Source organism: Balearica regulorum, chromosome 3 (assembly GCF_011004875.1).
Source record: "Balearica regulorum gibbericeps isolate bBalReg1 chromosome 3, bBalReg1.pri, whole genome shotgun sequence".
NCBI lineage: Eukaryota > Metazoa > Chordata > Aves > Gruiformes > Gruidae > Balearica > Balearica regulorum.
The window spans coordinates 100,265,458-100,283,899 of NC_046186.1; the positions used below are offsets into that span (position 1 = coordinate 100,265,458).

Consider the following 18,442-nt stretch of genomic DNA (forward strand, 5'->3'; position numbering starts at 1 on the left):
TGCTTGGAAAATAACATGGAAAATCTCGTGCAAGGGTCATTTGGCTTGCTATGTTAATGATAATACTGCCAACATCCAGTACCAAAACAATGAGTAATTTGTAAAGATTTGGCATATTACATGCTGCTTAATAAATTCAAAGATCTGAACATGACAGCATATTGTAATGTAGTAACATAATATTATAAATTCGCAGAACCAGATTCAACCCATAGGCAGACCCAACATTGATTTCAATATACATACTTACTGCAAGCTGAATGAATAATCTGAATAAATACTTGGCTGTATACATCCTAACCCCACTATACATGCAATGAAAAAAAAAAATAAAATTTGTGCTGATTCTTTCTAGTTATTTTTATGTAGTCATGCAAAAATGTATTTTTTTCATACATATTTGCATCTATATTTTGGCAATGAGAAAAGTATACATTTAAATGAAGGGCAAGATAATTGGTCTTTGAAGACCTGGCAGGCATAATGCTTTAGTTAGCATAAGTTAATAGAAGCACAGTCAAGGTATTCATTCAAAAAAGGTACAGCTACTTTGGGATGAAGGGAAAGTAGTTAAATGAAAAATAAGACCTGTTTTGGTAGCCCAACATAGCCAAAAAATAATGGAGAGGCCAAACTGGTCGAGCGGACAATGGAGAAGGGGACAGGATAACCAAGTATCAGCTATGGCACGGGGGAGAGGCAAGTTAGTACCGATTTCTTGATTCCCTCCAGCACATTGCTAGACTGATCACCCACTAGAGTGCCTAAAAAACATCTGTCCATCTTACACTGTTACTCAGGGAGTCAAAATGAACACCCAGGATAAAAATCCTGATTCTGAGAGTCCAACTGGCAAGATTTTGTCCTATATCTTCCCAGAAAGAGGGAAGTTTTCCATTATCAGAGATCAGTCATGGCATTTCTGCTGGGACAGGCTAGCCCCCACTGCTGTCTTCTCCCTCCTACAGAACACCTGATGAGACTGTGGTCAGAGCAGGAACTCATCTGGAAGGACCACAGACTGGGCATAACGCCAGACAATTCCTATGCTTCCACAAGATATAAATGGAGAGGCACAGAAGAAATGGACAAAGACTAACAATTCCTGTTCTTGCTTTAAAAATGGGTTAATTTGCTGTGTGAAGAGTGAAAGTTTCCTCTAATAACAGAGTTCCTCTGTCAGTAGCAAAGATGGGAAAAGTGACCCAATGCTATTTTGCTGTCCAAGACCCAAGCATGCATCTTTGGCCACATAGAGAGAGCTGGTGGAGACAGAGGGGGAAGCTGGGCAGTGTGGAGAGATGGCTCGCTAATCCTGTCAGGAGAAAAAGTGTTTCATGTCACTCAACAGCATCTCCGCAGGGCAGTTACAGGAGAAGCGCTGACAGCCTCTGAAAGGAATCGCATCCAGTCATCCTCTAGCAGGAAGAGGTTGGCTTTGACACGAATCTTATAGGGTGGGTGAGATGAAAGTAGGGGGAAGGGGCCTCTGGGCTCCACATAGGATTTTGCCTTCCTCTGCTCCACAAGGAGATGGAAGAGGAATGCATTAGCAGTCCTGACTGCTTTCAGCTAGCCTGTCTGTCCTTTCTGACCCCTTCACCAAGCAGTTCTGTATCTCTCTCGTTCCCTGCCTTTCAAAATTTAAACTTGCTAACCCTGCTGCCAAAAATAAAGACAGAAATAACATCAGAGTTGAAAGCAATTTCAACATAAGGAAGAGCTGCAGGGACAGACTGGGGATTCTTGCCGCATGACACAAAGTACATACCACAGCACACGCTGATAAGTACATTTGGCAACCAATTTTGCAGACTCGTCCTGCTTTTCTTTAGAAAACGTTTAGTCAGGATCTTCCAATCACCGGGGCGCTTGAATGATTTTCAGCCGTACAAGCAGTAAATAAGTGTAGACAGAGGTGAAACATCTACAGAAGGGATGAAGTGACCCAAGACATCAACGGGGTTAAATAAGAATGCACTTAAATCGTATTACAAATACCTGTATTGGCGCAGAGTTACCATCTCCAATGTACAAATCAGAAAGCATACAAAATGAATAGGATTTACACTCTACCTAAGAGCAACAACTCCTTACTGAGTGTATGGGATTCACCATCCCTGCACCATGCCAGAGCACTCTGAGGGACAGGTGTGACCAAGGACCTAAATCCTCCTCCCAGAAGACACTTCTAGAGTCAAGTTTTTAGAACATATAGATGTCTAGGGTTACAGACGGGCATCTGGATTTTTACACAAGGTATTCCTAACTGTCTAGGAGGTTTCTACAGCATTTTTACTGCAGCACACCACCTACTTTCTGCCATTTCTTCTGTGGCAGCAAATACACATCCCTCTCAGATACTATTGTCCTTCTCTTCTAGGCCCCCAGCACCCCTTTAACAAAACAATAATTCTTGCCTCAGAAAACAAGTGAAAATTGCTTTTTTTCTGATACTGAATGACAACACAGAGAGCAGCCCCTTGTCCATCGGTGGGAAATAAAATTCAGATGTCCAGCTGCTCCTTTGCTTCAACTGTACTTTATCATCACATTTTTCCCCCCTTTGGTGTATTAAAGCTGAAAGGCTTTACAGGAGACATGTCTGTTGCAGTAATGTAAACAATAAATAATAATAAGAAAGAGAAAGGAAGACTGATTTATTGAAGGCTATTCACTTTTATAAAGTAAATAACTGAACTTTCAATTTAGATGGACGTTTTTACTGCCAAATAAATCTCCTTGCACAGATATAAGAGGAGCAGAGATTTCATGTAGTACACAGAAAAGTTGGAGAAATTCAGATAATGCAAGCGAGCCCTGAGGGCCAGACTCTTGATGGATGCTTCTGTTTTACACCAACCTAGGACTGTTTATGTTTTCATCTGCCATTGAATGATAGTATTATATACTAAGATACAGCAGAAATAAACAAATTGCTTATGAGTAAATGAAAAAATAGGCACATGCCTATTCAGCAGCCTTCACATCATGAAAACTCCAAAGAAGCTGATATTTGCTTTGCCCAAACAAGGACTACCAAGACTTCTAAGGCAAGCCCCTGAAGTTAGGCACTGCAACTATTGTTATGCTTCTAAATGTCCTGCCCTGAAAAACGTTTGAGTACCCAGCAGTTCCCCTGGACCACAAAGAGAAGTGGCATTTTTCAGCACTGGACCACTGATCTACCTTTGCAGATTCTGATGGAGATGGGTCTGTGGACTGATACACACATCCAGAACCAGAGTTCAGGTACGTTCCGTATTGGCCACTACTTGCCTCATTGTGGAAGTTGTCCCAAAGCACCAGAGGCCAAATTATCGTTACTGTACAGAGACCCCCACTGTAAATGAGAATGGACTGATAGATCTGACAGACACCACAAGAACAATATTTACCTGGCTTATTACCTGAATCAGGCACTATATTTGGACCCATCCAGTTTCCAGTGAGGAAGATGGCAACCTGAGTTTATTATCACTTCTGAGAAATGTGTGTCTTCTCCTTAATATTCTTTTCTGACTTCTGCTCTGCAGTTTCTGTGATTCAGTGGTAGTAATAATACCATTTCCTCAGTCTGTATGGATTCTTTCAACAGCCTAGAGAAAGGGACTTTAAAATCTACCCTCCTGAATTTTCACCAGCTCCACTATTTCTAACTGTCCTTTTCCAATGAACTAAATTTTAGTTGGTTTTGATCTCATTTCCCAAAAAGTCAAAGTACAGTTAACACTCCCTGAAGTAACATAACAGATATGGATGCACCTAAAGTATGGGAACTTGGGAGTGATTTGGAAAGTTTTATGTATATGAAATAATTGAATTCACACCCCAGTGACTTTTATCTCAAAGGATGGCCACACAAAATGCTGAGTGTGATTCCTAAGTGGTGAGATACTACTGCACTTATTAGATTTCCATCTGATCTGATGGACAGTCTTAACAATTTTATGGAATGTGATATATCCCTCAGGCTTAGAGTGAACTTTGATGGGTCACAATTTTAAAGCTCCAAAACTTGAATTTGTGGAATAGATTTGCAAATCTAAAAACTTTTTTGGATGAACAAAACAAGAGAATAAGACAACTATGGGAAAGAGAGGAAAGAAATACATCCTGCAGGTTTTTATATTTGTTTTACTGATTTACTTATTTTTATTTTCAGGCTTCTTCTGTTTGTTTCCTTAAAGATTAATAGTCCTTACTTTAACAGTAAAGAGCTAGTTAAGATTATTCATTATCCAGGTACAAACACTATGAATCTTTCAAAACATATAGCAGTCTTTTTTATTCTCGGCTGATCTATTTCAAGAGGTCTCCCTGTTTTGTGACCACATGCAACAAATCCACATTTCTGTAGCCAAATCAAGCAGATTGTGAACTTTTCTCTAGACTTGGAGCAGCCTTTGAAGTCAGAGGGTCAGAGTGATGAAATTAAAATGCAACAGGACATTATTTCACTGAGTTCATGTACCAGCAAAAATCTGTTTTAAGATTTGGAACCGAAGTTAAAAGCACAATAAAGATACAAATTCCTGCTAATCTGAAACTTTCTCTTTCTCACCTTGTCATAAAAGCCCTTTGTGCCTGTAACCACAGTCCCTTATCTATCCTCCAGACTCTGCCAAAAGGAAGCTGACACCTCATCAGAAGATATCTGGGGAGAATGGTACTGCTTGAATCCTGCCTCTATCTTCAGAATGATATTTTAGTCTTCAAGGGATGGCAAAGGATTTCCACAGACAGATGGATCAGCAGAAAATGTAACCAAACAGCTCGTAAACAACATGTCCTCCTCATAACCAGCTAGTTGGTTTTCTGTTTCATGTTCTTACTTTTAAGAATTCAGCTGTGACTGTATCTTTGCCTAATACCTGTGAATTTCATTTCCCTAGCTGCTATCCTGGAATTAGAACCGATTTAATAAATATTGTAAATGAAAATAGGTTTTCCCTTCACTGCCAATATTACTCTGGTTTTGCTGTACTGGTTGCATAATTTTACAGTATTAAATGTTAGCTATCCCACTTAGCAGAAGCTAAGCACATTAGTTTTTCTAAGATATCCAAGCAGGCAAAGTCAGTCACTACTGAGTGCAAGAGAGTTAAGCCTACTCAGCTACCGTGTGGTAGAAATCTGCAATGCCTGTAGGACCTTGCAGGGCAAGACTTAGCAGGCACCAGTAAAAAAAAAATACCCTTTTGCAGTAAAAACATACACATAGCCACTTCTACCTTATTCTTTAGCTATATTTATTTTTTCCACGCGTTTACATAGCATTTAGGCAAAAGAAATCTTGGACTTTTAAGATTTTTGTTCAGGCATTGGCTTTGACTACTTGTTATATCAAAGTGCAACTTTTCATTGATGCCCATTTACTACTGTTTTTGATCCAAGATAAACAGTTCAGCAGGAGCATAGGTAATGATAACTATAGAATAATGGAAAATGAATGACAGATAATAATGATCTTTATTCAAGAACATCTTTTATTGTGCATGGCACAGTCATTAAAAATAATGTTCTCCTAAATACTCAGGAAAAATGAGACTCAGAGTTAGCAAACCATTTAAACATGTGCTTACCTTTAAGCTTGTAGAAAGTCTTACAAATCTTAACTGGAGTAGTCATGTGCCTGGAGTTAAGCATGCTTTGAAATACCTTACTGGACTCAGAGCCAAAACCTGTTTGCATTATGGTTTGGGAATAGCAAGGGACAGAGAACAAAAGGAACTGTTATTCAGAATTTGGACAAATAGCTGTAAATACATTTTTTGGTGTTATTAAGCCAATATTGGCTCTGCTCAGAATGCACTGACTGAACACACAGCCGTAATAATCACAGCTGAAAAACACAGACCATGGACATTTATTGATTTAGACAAGATCACTCCTCACAGGAGAGTGAGCCTCTAGTTTTACAGACCTTTTAATTCCCTGTACACCATTCCTTTCCCTTTTACAAATCTCCTGCTGTGAAACTCTAATGCACTCTTGAGACACTAGAAACCATGGAACTCGCTCTGTAAATTGTCCATCAGCCAAAAGAGGAAGCAACTCCCAAGACCGAGGAGTTTAGTTGTTGTTATCCATGCTATGTTTTTGTCCAAGGCATAAAGCAACAGAGTCACCACATACCCTCCGAAACAGAAATGCTATTGTAATAGAGATAACAGCTGCATATCATTGTTGTTTCTATTGGTGTTATTCTTTAGCCACCTCCCACCCCCTCAAAAAGGTACCTAATATCTGGTGTTTCTACTGGCCAAAAACATCATTTCTTACTTTAAGCAAACCCAACATTCCATGCAAATGGAAGTAATTTCTGCAGTACAAAAAGTCCTTTCAGAAAATGCTGAACTGATTAGTATTTTGGAAAAGTGGAACTAATTACTATACTGATATAACAAAAAAACAAAGCTAGAAATTAACACCATCCAATTCTTGCAAAAAAATGATGGCGTATTTTCCACATACGCAGTCTTTATGCACACTCATTAAAAGGTATAAGCAAGATAATCTTACAACCCCTATCTAACCCATAGACGCATGCATTGCTGCAAATCCTTAAGGACCAGGAGCGTATCAAAAGCATGCACAACATGTTCACGCCTAGGCTTGATTGCTCTTCAAGAGCTCACCAAAAGGGCTAGTTTACTCCCTAAAAATGAGGTTCACCAGCACAAGCCTTATCTATCAGTCAAGCCCCATGCGAGCCTGAGGCAGGGACCTTTCGCTGGCCTTTCACTCCATGGTAAATTTCACCTTTGGAAAATAGAGGCCATGGGCTCGTCTGAACAACACGTGCCCCTTCTTTTGAAAGGAGACTGTCAAGGCCGCAGGGCCAACTCATTAACCTACCCCCCAGCAGTCCCATCTGGATGGTCTTATCTGTAGGAATTCAGTCATTCATTTATTTTTTCAACCACCATTTGTGACAGAGTTTCTTACAAAGCAGACTCATGACTTATTATTAGCACATGGGCAGGTCAGCACACAGGTTTATTTGCTGTTAACCAACATCCTAACATGCTGCGTTTAAAATTTCCAAAGGGACTATGAATAGGTTGTAAAAGTAGGAGGTTGAATTCCTGAAGGTAAGAGCTTATGATAGGACCACTGTCAAAGCAAGTCATATTTTGCTCTGATAACCCACAAAAATTGCTATGCAAAGACATATAGCGCATACACACATGAATTCCTGACAATTCCCTTTTTAAAGGTGCTTTGTTGACCAGCCTGTAATACTTCAGCCATGCCACTTAGGGAACAACAGGAAAATAAGCAAGAGCTAAACTTTGAAAATGTATGATCCATCCAGAAAAGGTAAAAGAAGGGGAGAAGCTAAGGTCAGGAGAAAGAGGGGAAGGGAAAGAGGTAAGAGAAAAAGAGAATATTCCCACAAAGCATATGCAGCACAATTCCTGCAGGATATTTAGAAGAATAAATACTCCCATCACTCGTCAGGGGCAAGCTCCAAGCACAGGGATGTGACCTGCAGAACATTGGCAGGAATGCTTGGAAGGGAAGATCCCACTTTCTACCTGGGATGTCTATCAGATCCTAGGTTAGTCAGAGCTTCACCAGTAGAAACACCAAAGTACCTGTGTCCCTTATTGTTGACATACACTGTATGCACACAGCTGGACACCACACCCCAGGAAATTATGCGTAGTGAAAGAAAAAAATACAGAATCACCTCCAGAAAAAATTATCCACTTGCTTGCTTTCATCTTGTGCTGAGCACTGAAAAGTCTGGAAAGAGATAAATGTCTGTTATACAGGGATTTACACATTTCATCCAGACAATTGACTTAAATTTCAAAAATGGGGCCAGAATTGATCATTTATCAAGTTAATCTTCATGATGTATTTAGTGTCTAACCATAATACCTTCAATTGCTTTCACAGTCTGCAGAGCACTGGGCAGGGGGAGAGCACCTGTTAGGAATCAAGAACTGAAAAAAGAGCTATGCAGTAAATTGAAGTTATAAATATTGGCCCCGATCCTGCAAATGCTTGGCATCCACTGAGCACCAGTTTGAACGAAGCTCCAACTGGCCGATTTAGTGGTCTGATGATCATCTACCTGTTTTAAGCAAGGACCATCTTCTTAGTTCATTGAGAGGCATCCACTATTTCTATCCTAACGAAACAAAGGAGCAAATGAAGGTAACTTGATTACAGCATTAACTTAAATTGTTAGGATATCCAGCAACTTCCTTTCACCACTAGTGCCTTGATGTTTCATCATCACTAAGAAACTTTTTGTTTTGACTGTCATTTTTGTAATGCTCCTGCCAAAAGCAAGTATTAAAATTTTTTTTTTTTAAATCACAGATCAGACATCTCTCCACCCTCACATACAAACAGCTTTTTAAATCATGAGTTCTTCCAGCCAGTTAAGAGTCAGAATCTTGTTTCTTTTTTGAATGAACGAAAGAAAGGATAATTTCTCAATACCCTGACCTCAGCGGCACAAGGTAAAACTGTGAAAGCTCTGATCAAAACCAAAGATTTAGTAAGTAAACATCTTTAAAGCTAAATTAGTCATTTCCCAAAGTTCTGCATCTTAAACTTCAAAATGAAACATTTTAATTACTTTTTCTTTTTGTTAAACTGAAGTACAAATAATAGAGAAAATACTCCAAAACTCTGCGTGGTGTTAAGAATACAAATCCTGCTGACACAATAAAATCTATGCTTTTAAATCTCTTGAGCGTATTATCAAAGTTTTGCCTGCTTTGTAAACAACCACTGTCCATTTTTAACATTCGTTTTGCCTTTCCAGCTTTATACATATTTCATCTAATTTCATTTTCGCTTAATTTTTTTCTCTAGATCAGTTTAACTGTCAACAAAGTGGACAAACTGCTAATTCTTAAAAGCACAGTTTCTGCCTCTGCCATCGTAAGTCTAGAAGAGCGGACCTACAGGCCAGTTTCTTGGCTGCCTGTAATCATCACACATCAATAGCTGTCACTAGAAAGGTGCTGAATTACAATACTACACGCTGGGGCGGGGGGGGGAACCCTGACTTCTTAGATCTCTAATTAAATCACCATCTTCCCTCCCTCTAGCTCTACCCTTTCATTTCATGACCACTTCCAAAATCACTGGGAGGAGGGGTATGGAGGAGGCTTGTGGGTTATTTTCCAACCCCCATGTCAACAGAGGTGATTTTTCATTCTGATTTTGTACAACACTTTGCCACAACAGAATTCTGGTTAAAGACAGAAGGTTTTCAGCATTCCTTTAATCCACTAATTCAATTAACAGACTTGGAGACTATTGAAGTTATTCTTTGGTATCACTGTGCAAAGAGTTGGGGTGCCATAGCTCTATGGTCATAGATCCAGAATAATACAATTATTTTCATTCCAGACTTCAAAGATCACCATTTATATACTAAACAATTACAATAAGAGTTTTAATGATCCAAATGAATGAGATGCTCATATTCAAAATCATTGCTGCATGGATTGGCTAAACTGTACTTAGACATGACATTTTGCTTTCAGCTCAGTAAGCCCAAGTACAGATCACTAACATGTGTGAAAGTCAGAAACTGCAGAGGGACCAAACCTGTAAATTTGCATTTGTACATTTTTTAACTCTCTGGGGTTCATTCTGGATTACCTCCGATAAAAAAAAAAAAAATGGGGGGATGCGGGGAAATGATGATGTCAGAGTGAAAATTCACACATCTGGGTAGCAGGGAAATAATGCTATTTTGACCATTTATACTCAAGAATGGGTTTTATTTCAAAATGAGAAAAATATATAGGATCTGTGTTAATACTCAGTAACTTGAATAATAGCAAGAGGTACAAGCTAGGCTATGCAAGGTAGATGAAAGCTACTTTGGCCTGACTTTTGCTTTCTTTTCTGAACTGCCGCTTCACTAAGTGGCAAGCAGCAGAGGTCAGAGGCCAACAAAAAGGATAAGCGTCAATGGGAGGCCCTGTGGTGTGACACAAGTGCATAGTGGTATATTGTCCACAGCCCATGAAGAACTTGTCAACAGCTCAGTGAGAATCCTCAAAGGAGAGTCTACAGTTTCATGCATCCTCCTCCCTGGAGGCGGTGGCAGATACCAGGGAAGGAACAGCTATATAAGCAAGATGACTCTCTCAGAGTTCTGCTGTCTTCTAGTATTTGTTTTTAATTATGAGCATAAAGATGACGAGTAGAAAAGCTTCCAAATAACTGGAAAGTTCTATACAAGCAAGAACTGCTAGAAACAGGTTAGACTGAAAATTAATTCCACCTTAGAAAGTTAGCTGTGAAAAATAAATAGAAATAATATTTGCTAAATTCGTTCATGCTACATTAAGCCCCTGTAAAATCTTCTTGTGACATCCCAATATCTGCTCTTTTGTTCTCCCGTGAAACCTGAACTTGCCTAAGCAGCAGACCAGGCTTTGAGGAACCAGAATCTCCTGCAAGGAAAATAACTAAGACATAACGACCTTTTCAGGGAAAATTAATTATCAAGTTATCCTCTGAAATGCAACCTCTTGCAACAGGCAAGCTCTCATTTAATTCATTCCCAACACTGAAGTTATCAGGACAGCATAAAAAGAGCATCCACCATTAAATGAAATTGGTCACATTTTTCAATTCTGATATAGAGGTAATGGAGTGGAAAAGAAGAGAATTTGTCTCACAGTTAAAAAAAAAAAAATCCTTGCATGTCTAAAATAACGAGTTAAAAAGTACACAATATGCACACACATTGCCTTTGTTCTGGTTTTATACAGCTCCCAGAACAACTGAGTAAGAGCCCAGGAAAGGGCTTTTAGGCCTAACATCATACAAGTAATAAATCATCACCCCTATTCTATTTTGAAAAGAAACCAGGACATGATCTGAAGAATCTTGAATTGTGTCTGTAACTACACAGACAATGAAGAGGTTCATCAGGAAAACAGATCAGAAGAAATTAAACAGCCGGAAAAGGTACATCACAAAAGTGTTTGTGGAGGCGCGTGCAGCCAGGCTTACTCATACCAAAACAACAGGTCTAATCAGCGTTAATGTATGGGGGGGAGGGGGGAAGTCTAAGCAAGCAACCTTTTGCTCTCTTTGCAGTGGATTTTAAAGCTGTAGCTTGTGTTTCTGCCTAACAGGTAAGGAACTGGTTTTGGGTTGCAAAACACATTTTAATAAATCTCCTCTGACTCTTAACGAATTCAGGCATTCTGTATTTTCTACCTTACTTTCAGACTCTCCCTTAATCATCATTTTAAACACAATAAAATATGCAAGTAATGAAGATGGATCCCAGTGTACTGGCCGCTCAACTTTAATGCAGTGGAGGAATTTTTGCCATCTGAGAGGCCGAGTCAGGTGGCTGTATTATATTTAACTGTTCGTAGTGGCCTATGGGCATTTTGTCAACTTCTCTATTGCCTATATTAACCTAGATCAGCTGTGTTGAAATAAATGGGGTTATGGCAGCATGAACAGAAACACAGTGATGAACCAGACCTTTGCACTGTAAAAACGATGCCATTTGTGCGTTATAACATTACATGTTTATGTCCACTGCTCCCAAGGCCAGGAGAGCTCAGACTGTCTGAACAAAGCAAAATTGCACAGCACCAAATTTTTGGAGAAATGACTGGCAGGGATCCAAACCATAACTCACAGACATTAGAAGATGGGTTAAGCTGCTCTGAATAAAATACCGCCCAAGTTATAATAAAATAAGTACATTATTATTGTTACTAACAACAGTAACGTACAGTTGCTCAGTCCCCTGAGGAGTCTTAAAAACACTGGCAAGTATCAGTCTGCCAGCCAGGCCTGACAGCATCCCACATCCTCAAGAGAAGTGCAGGGACACTAGAAGCAGCATTTTCAGCTGCCAACTTGAATCAAGTCTTATTCACCAATATTGGCACCTGCAGCTCCCGCCAGTTCTAGCAGGAATTGTGACTCCTTCAGATCTATGAAAATTAGGGGTTCAGACCCAGCCCAAAAGCTGTCTTCGGAGCACAGTTCCTCTGCTCCAAGCAAGAGATTTGCATGCTCATCTCAGAGCTGAGCAGACAACGTCCAACTGGAGTCCCAGCTCCTGGACTGACAAGGACACAATTTCTCAGTCTTTGGAGTCTGATACAACTAAGTTTACATGTTACCGTCACAAGCACTCAAAAAACCCCAACTTGGCCCTTTCTTCCCCACAGTTATAACGCAATCCCAGTCTTTATATTAAGCTTACCTAAAACCAACCTGACTAGAGAGCAGCTGCCTGCTGAGAGCTGCTGCCCTCAGAGAAGAGGAGCGCCATGGTGAGCAGGCTTACTGGGAAGCGCAGGTTAGCACTCAGCCATGCTGCTGCTGCTACAGGAAGGCAACTTAATTTGGGTGCATGTGAAGCGTGTTGTGCTCTCTGCACAAAGCCACACTTTGATCAGCTGCCTTTAGAAACCTGGAGGAATCCCTTTTAAACACAGTATTTGAACTTTTGGCAGTAGGAAGCTTTTTGCCTTTTTGTCTGAAAGTTTCCCACTAGTATCCAAAATCCTGGGAAATCACAACTATACTCATCCTCCGAGGTCATAGTTACTGGGTTTTGCCTTGTGAGACCATTCCCCATGAACATCAACAGGAGATGGACATGGAAGCTGAAGACCTTAAGGGACCACTCCACTTCTGATCCCTTAATGCTCGAGCCCCTAATAAGAAAGGTATCTAAGTTAACTGGATGCAGCTTTCAAATCCACTTTCAAAACCGACTTCGTTCCATCTTCTCCCCTCTTCAAAGCCAAAAGTGGCTTCAGCTTGTGCAAGCAGAATCAGGCTCTTTGTCTATCCCCACAAAGATAGCAGAGGTGTTGCCTCTCCTGTAACAAAACATTTTAAAGGCATTACCTTCTCCTTACACAGGACATGATACAGTTGGATTTTGGCCTTGTCTCAGTTTCAAGTAAGAAGTCAAGTTTATTTTTCTACTTTCCTGTAAAGGATTAATCTTTCAGAGGAGAGCATTTATTTTTATAAAGCCAAACTTTTCTCCCTCCATTGTGGTGGCACTCTGCTGGCAATCTGCGTCTCCATATTGCTCTGATGCTTGAGGAGCTTTTCATCCTACAGCACTCCAGCATCAGCCCTAGCCATGAGCAGTCTGCTTCAGATGTGGCACACGTGGGGCCGTTCCCCGTGTTAAAACTGTGCCTGGCTACGTGACACACCAGCATGCCATCATTTGTTATGGGTTGTGGTTCTGAACACAGCTGAAATCACTCCCTAGGTTATTCAGAGTGTTAATGGAAGGAAGGAGGAGGAAACCAGAAACTTTTTTCTGCAAATCCCACAAAGTATTCCATAGAATTTTCATAAATGATAGAAATAGTCATTCGCAAACCTCAGCAACTGTTAAGGGATCATAACAGGGAAACAATAAACTCTTCAGATTTCATTGTGGAAAATGGACGAGAACAGTCTTTTGAACAAAAGGATAATTATCCGGCCTCTGAACATAGAAAGTTGGCTGACTTGATGACTTACAAGTTCCTGCTAAATTTTTGCTCTTCTGTCCAACCAAGGCTATCCAGCAGAGCCAGTCTTGCATTACTAAAAGCAACTTGACTCCACTGGGTGATGGGCACTGTAAGGAGATGCAGAAGGGAGAGTGACTAAGCCAAAACAGAAGAAAATTTACGTGATTTTTATTCACAGACCTGCCAATCCCTGGACAATCACAGTGTGGGAAACCAGAATAATGCAGAGTCTAAAGATGAAAAGCATGTTGAAAGGACTAGATGTCACTGTAAAATTAAAAGATAAACAACATCTTTCCTTTCAATGGCACCAGTACCATGTGACTTTTAATAAATTATGTGAAAACAGATTTACAGGCTCATGCCCTAAACTTATTCCTCCTTTGATAAGAAAACATGCAAAAATAATGGTCTGGAGAAGAAAATTAAATCCCCAGGACTGGATCATATTCAGAATAAAAACAAAGAGTTTCTTCAAAAGCTAATCTCTCAGAAGTCTCCGTACAACATGATACTCTCTCAAGGTGCAGATTTCTCTACCTTGCTGCTTAAGTATGCTTTACTATGCAGAGTGGAATAATAAAGAGCATTTTTTTTAATTCCATTAAAAGGTAACAAATTATCTTAGATGACAAAAGAAGAGAAACAAGACCCTAGAGTATGAAATTAAAAGTGGTAGGAATCAGATTCTCAGGCAAATACAGAGATGTCACTCTGATTATTGGCTGATATATTTATTTTTTGAAAATCTAGCATAGTGTTTTATCAGCTACTATTACAGGCATTTCTGAATAAACATATTCAGATATCCAAAGCAACTCCTCCAAAGAAAGGAAGTGAACTTTATCATGACACTGACCTGTAAATGAAGCCAACTGCCAAGGGTGTTTCAGGGAGCATCACCCTAATGAAACCAGATCTGGCAGTTGCCTTCCTGCTGATTTCTCAAAAATAAGATGAACAGTCCCCCAGGATTTACAGACCTTCCTACTTAAAGCCTCTCCACTCATACCCTTCCACTCTGTTTTCAGCTGGACAAACCATTTCTCCTCCCCATAAAATTTACCTGGAGGAAGGACCCCTTAGTTTATACCACCACCATAAAACAGGAAACACATTCCAAGGTGGCAAGAGGCCACCTGTGGAGTCCAAGATCTGGTCCAGTTAAAGTTGCCACTCTGGCTCCCATGGACAAATGGCTATGCAGAAACCCCAGTGGCAACAAACTCACTGACTTGCCTTTAGCCAGGTTGTGACTTTAGGGCTGGTAGTGAAGACAGATGTGGGAGAGAGCTGTAGATGTCATATGCTCGAACAAACCAAAGGAGTTTCAAGTTCATATCCCTCTGCAGAGGGTTAACCTCCATGGCGCAGGGAGAGAGCATGAGAGTTACTATCGCACTTGAAGAGGAGATCTCTAGGCATTACGTGGTGACAAGCTTGCTTTCTGTGCGTTGTCAGAAATCCAAACCCAACACTTTGGGGCAGCAAGGAACCTCTGTTTCTTCTGTAATTTTGGTTCATAATTTGCAGCTCCTGTATTGGCAGGCTCAAGGACAGAACCAAGAGCTCCAAATCTACAGCTCCACCAAGATGCCATTTCTTTCTCCTTTTATCTTCCTGAAAATGAATCCAAGAAGAAAACACCACTGCAGCTGCTGTTCCCTGACCACAGTTAGGGAAAAGATGCAGCCCAGCATCTTCCAAATGCTCTCTTCTACGTGGTGTAACTTGACAAATGATGAAGATTGTAGGCAGTCAGTCACACCTTTGCATGGACCACAGTCACTCCCTGCACCCTCACTTCTGCACACAGCTGGCATAAAAATAGGGGAGTCGGTTTCCTCAAGTCAGAGCCTGGCACAGGCCACAGCAGAAGAGGACACCATAACAGTGAGGTGTGCACTTTTTCGACTGATAGCTCCTTCCCTGCTGCGGGCCAATACCCCTTCAAAATCCCTGCATAACCACAACTCTAGTCAACTCAAAGAAGAGGAAGGGGAGGACTAATGCACTGCATATTTACTATACCTTTTCTGTGATCTTTGGTGCTGAAATTTTGCCCACCCCTCTACCTTTTGCCTGTCAGCTAAGGACCAGTCCTACCAGGTGCTGAGATTATTAAATGTCTTTCAACTTGACTTGGTTCTTCAGGCATTCATTGAGTAAAGGGGCTGTCCTGGAAGCCTCTTGAATCAAGATCTACACATGAAACCCACAGTTTATTGCCTTTCCCACAGTGTTTCTTTCAGTCGTCCAACGTGTATCTGCAAAAGGCCACAACAGGAGCTTTTAAAAAAAAAAAAGAAAAATACCTGGTTCCAAGACTAGCATCTTCCTACAAACTTCTCTGTGGAGCAATCCTGATTTCTGAATCAGTGAGGAAAATTAAGTAGGCATATCTTGCATTCTAGAGGCATCAGGTCAAGCACATGACTGATCTTACTCCAGCTGGTCACTTTAGGCTAGTTACAAAAGTGCCAACGAAATTTACTTTAGCAAGTGAGAAATTATGGTGTTTACAGATTAGAAACATACATCTTTAACACACTCATATTTTCTTCTATTGGACCTGTGGAAGACAAGGATATGTAAAATACATGCAGATTGATACCCCAATAGCCCATGCAACTTCTGTTTTTTCCACATATAGATTGTTCTTCAGGAAGTAGCTACTAAATATTGAGTGTTCATAATACTAAAAACTAGGCAATTTGGTAAATGCATGAATCTAGAAATTGCTAAATTCTTTATTGTGTTCTGCTATTTATACAGGTATGGGGTTACAAGGAGAAAACTTAGATTTTTTTATTTTTCTTTTTTTTTTAATGAAAGATCATTGTCTCACATCAAGTCTTTTATATGTACAGATTAAAAAAAACTTCTCTGTCCTGGGACACACTGATGACTGCTCTTCAATTCACCTTCAAAAGTTAAAACTGGATTTTTGACAAACGAGTACATTTATTGGTAATAATCCCGCATTGTTCTAACGAATTTCTCAAATAATCAAACATGAACGAAAAAAAAGACTAATATCGCTTCTATTGTTTCAAAAATAAAAGTGCATACACATGATGCAAAAAAAAAACTATTAAGTAATCCAGTCTAATCTGGATAATTACTTTAAATGCATATGCCGAAAGCCTGAATGTGTCAGTCTACAAGTCCACTTCCTATGTTTTTCTATCTGCAAGATCTGTAAGTAATTTAGTCTTGTTTTCACAGAGCACAAAGACATTCCATTTGTTTACACTAGAGACAAATTTTACTCAATTGACGCAATTCCATTGATTAAATAATGGCTTTCTTCCTCATTTTAGGCAATTTCAGCCTTATATCATGACATAAAAGAGGTAAGTGATTGTCATCTGTGTTCATATTATGTGACAGGCAGATTATCAGGTATGAGCCTTACTGCCTAATGACAGGACCCTTTCAAGGACTGATTTAAGTCTGAATGCTCATAACCTGTTCTGAAAACTAGGCAGATGATTAAATAAGTCAACAAAGGGTCAGCTGTAGGCCAACTACAGGTGATTTAACTGGAGGGATCTCTAGTAGGTCAAGTGAAATAAAGGAGATATAATTTGTCCAACTTATGCATTAAAAACACTGGTGAAGACCAGCTTCTGTTCATCTGCCATTTTTGTGATAAACTTTCTTTCACAAGATTATTGGACATCCAGGTCCTCTTTACAGGTTTTTTTGAAAGGGAAAAAGCATACAAAAGTCTGCATATTCCTTAGCAGCATGGAGTTTTGTCTTAGAACAAAACGCAGAATTAGCTGTGTCATTTGGAAGATAAGAAAATAAAATCCTTGGCAATCCTCGTAAAGAGCACCGTTGAAATACGTTCACAACAAGAGAGGCATTTGCCCTAATGTGCATGCACAGCGCTAATCCCAAAAGCGTTAGTGTACCCATCAAAACCTTAACAGATAACATAGTCTCATTTTCTCGTTTTAAACTTGTGCGAAGCATTAGCCACCACGCACAAGCCCAGGGAGGGCTCCGTTCAGGCCAACGCGGGGTGGAGAGATGCTGAGAGGGGTGCAAGCACAGTGATGATGCTCACCTGCACATCATCTCTTTAACGACCCACCAGAAAAGGCTTTTTAAATCTTATTTCAGTGAAGTACCAGTGACATCTAGTGGACAGCTCTTCTACAGTAATGTCTCTAATGGGGCAAACCCACCTAACTTTCCAATTTCTTTGAGGGATGCTACAGAGCAAGGCTCAGAAAATGATAGATTTAAAAGGAAACTTGAAAGGTTTTCTAGCCCATCTCCCTACTCTAGTGCAGAACCAACTATACGTGTGTCGCTCCTAACAAACACTCGCACAAACAGATCTTAAAAATCTTCCGTGATGGAGCCACAGCTGCACCAGCAAAGCTCCCTCCTGAGCACCCCAGCAACAAGTCAGGCAGTGAATTACGTGCTGCGCTATCACACCTTTTCTTTCCCCTTCTTGTTCCTACTCAGGACAGGCAAGGAGAACACTGAGTACTTACAACTTAACTAGTTACCTGGGTGAGCAATTGTAGCATGATATATAAACGATCCGAACAGGTTAGTTACCTGCCTAGCAAGTCACTCGGCAACACATGCAATCTCAGCTTCTCACAAATGCATGGTTTGTCCAAAACTGGGTGAAATTTCACAGATGCAGCAAAAAAGCACATCCCTGGCAACAGCACAGCACCCCAGGCAAATTGCAATACCTTACGCCAAAGGGAAAAGCATAAGCCCCCATTTCACAATCTCATTTTCAGCAATAGTTTCAAAAATAGCCTACTCCAAGCACTCTGCTGACACTGAAGCTTTTAGCTCCAAAAGCTAAGGTTTAGCAGACGTGTGCAACAGTAGCAGGGATTTTATAAGGGGCAGCACTAGGCAGTTATAGCTCTAAGTACAACTTACCTGCA

The 18,442-nt window shown here is 40.2% G+C and overlaps 1 long non-coding RNA gene across 1 annotated transcript in view; it reads right to left on the reverse strand.

Annotated features, from left to right (window-relative positions):
• Positions 1–15,971, reverse strand: part of LOC142601092 (uncharacterized) — a 123,083-nt gene extending 107,112 nt beyond the window's left edge. The window contains exons 1-2 of the long non-coding RNA XR_012834694.1: positions 15,827–15,971; positions 13,519–13,618 (exon numbers count right to left, since the gene is read on the reverse strand). This is a non-coding gene — a long non-coding RNA (uncharacterized LOC142601092). The remainder of the gene's footprint in view (positions 1–13,518; positions 13,619–15,826) is intronic.
• Positions 15,972–18,442: the final 2,471 nt, after the last annotated feature.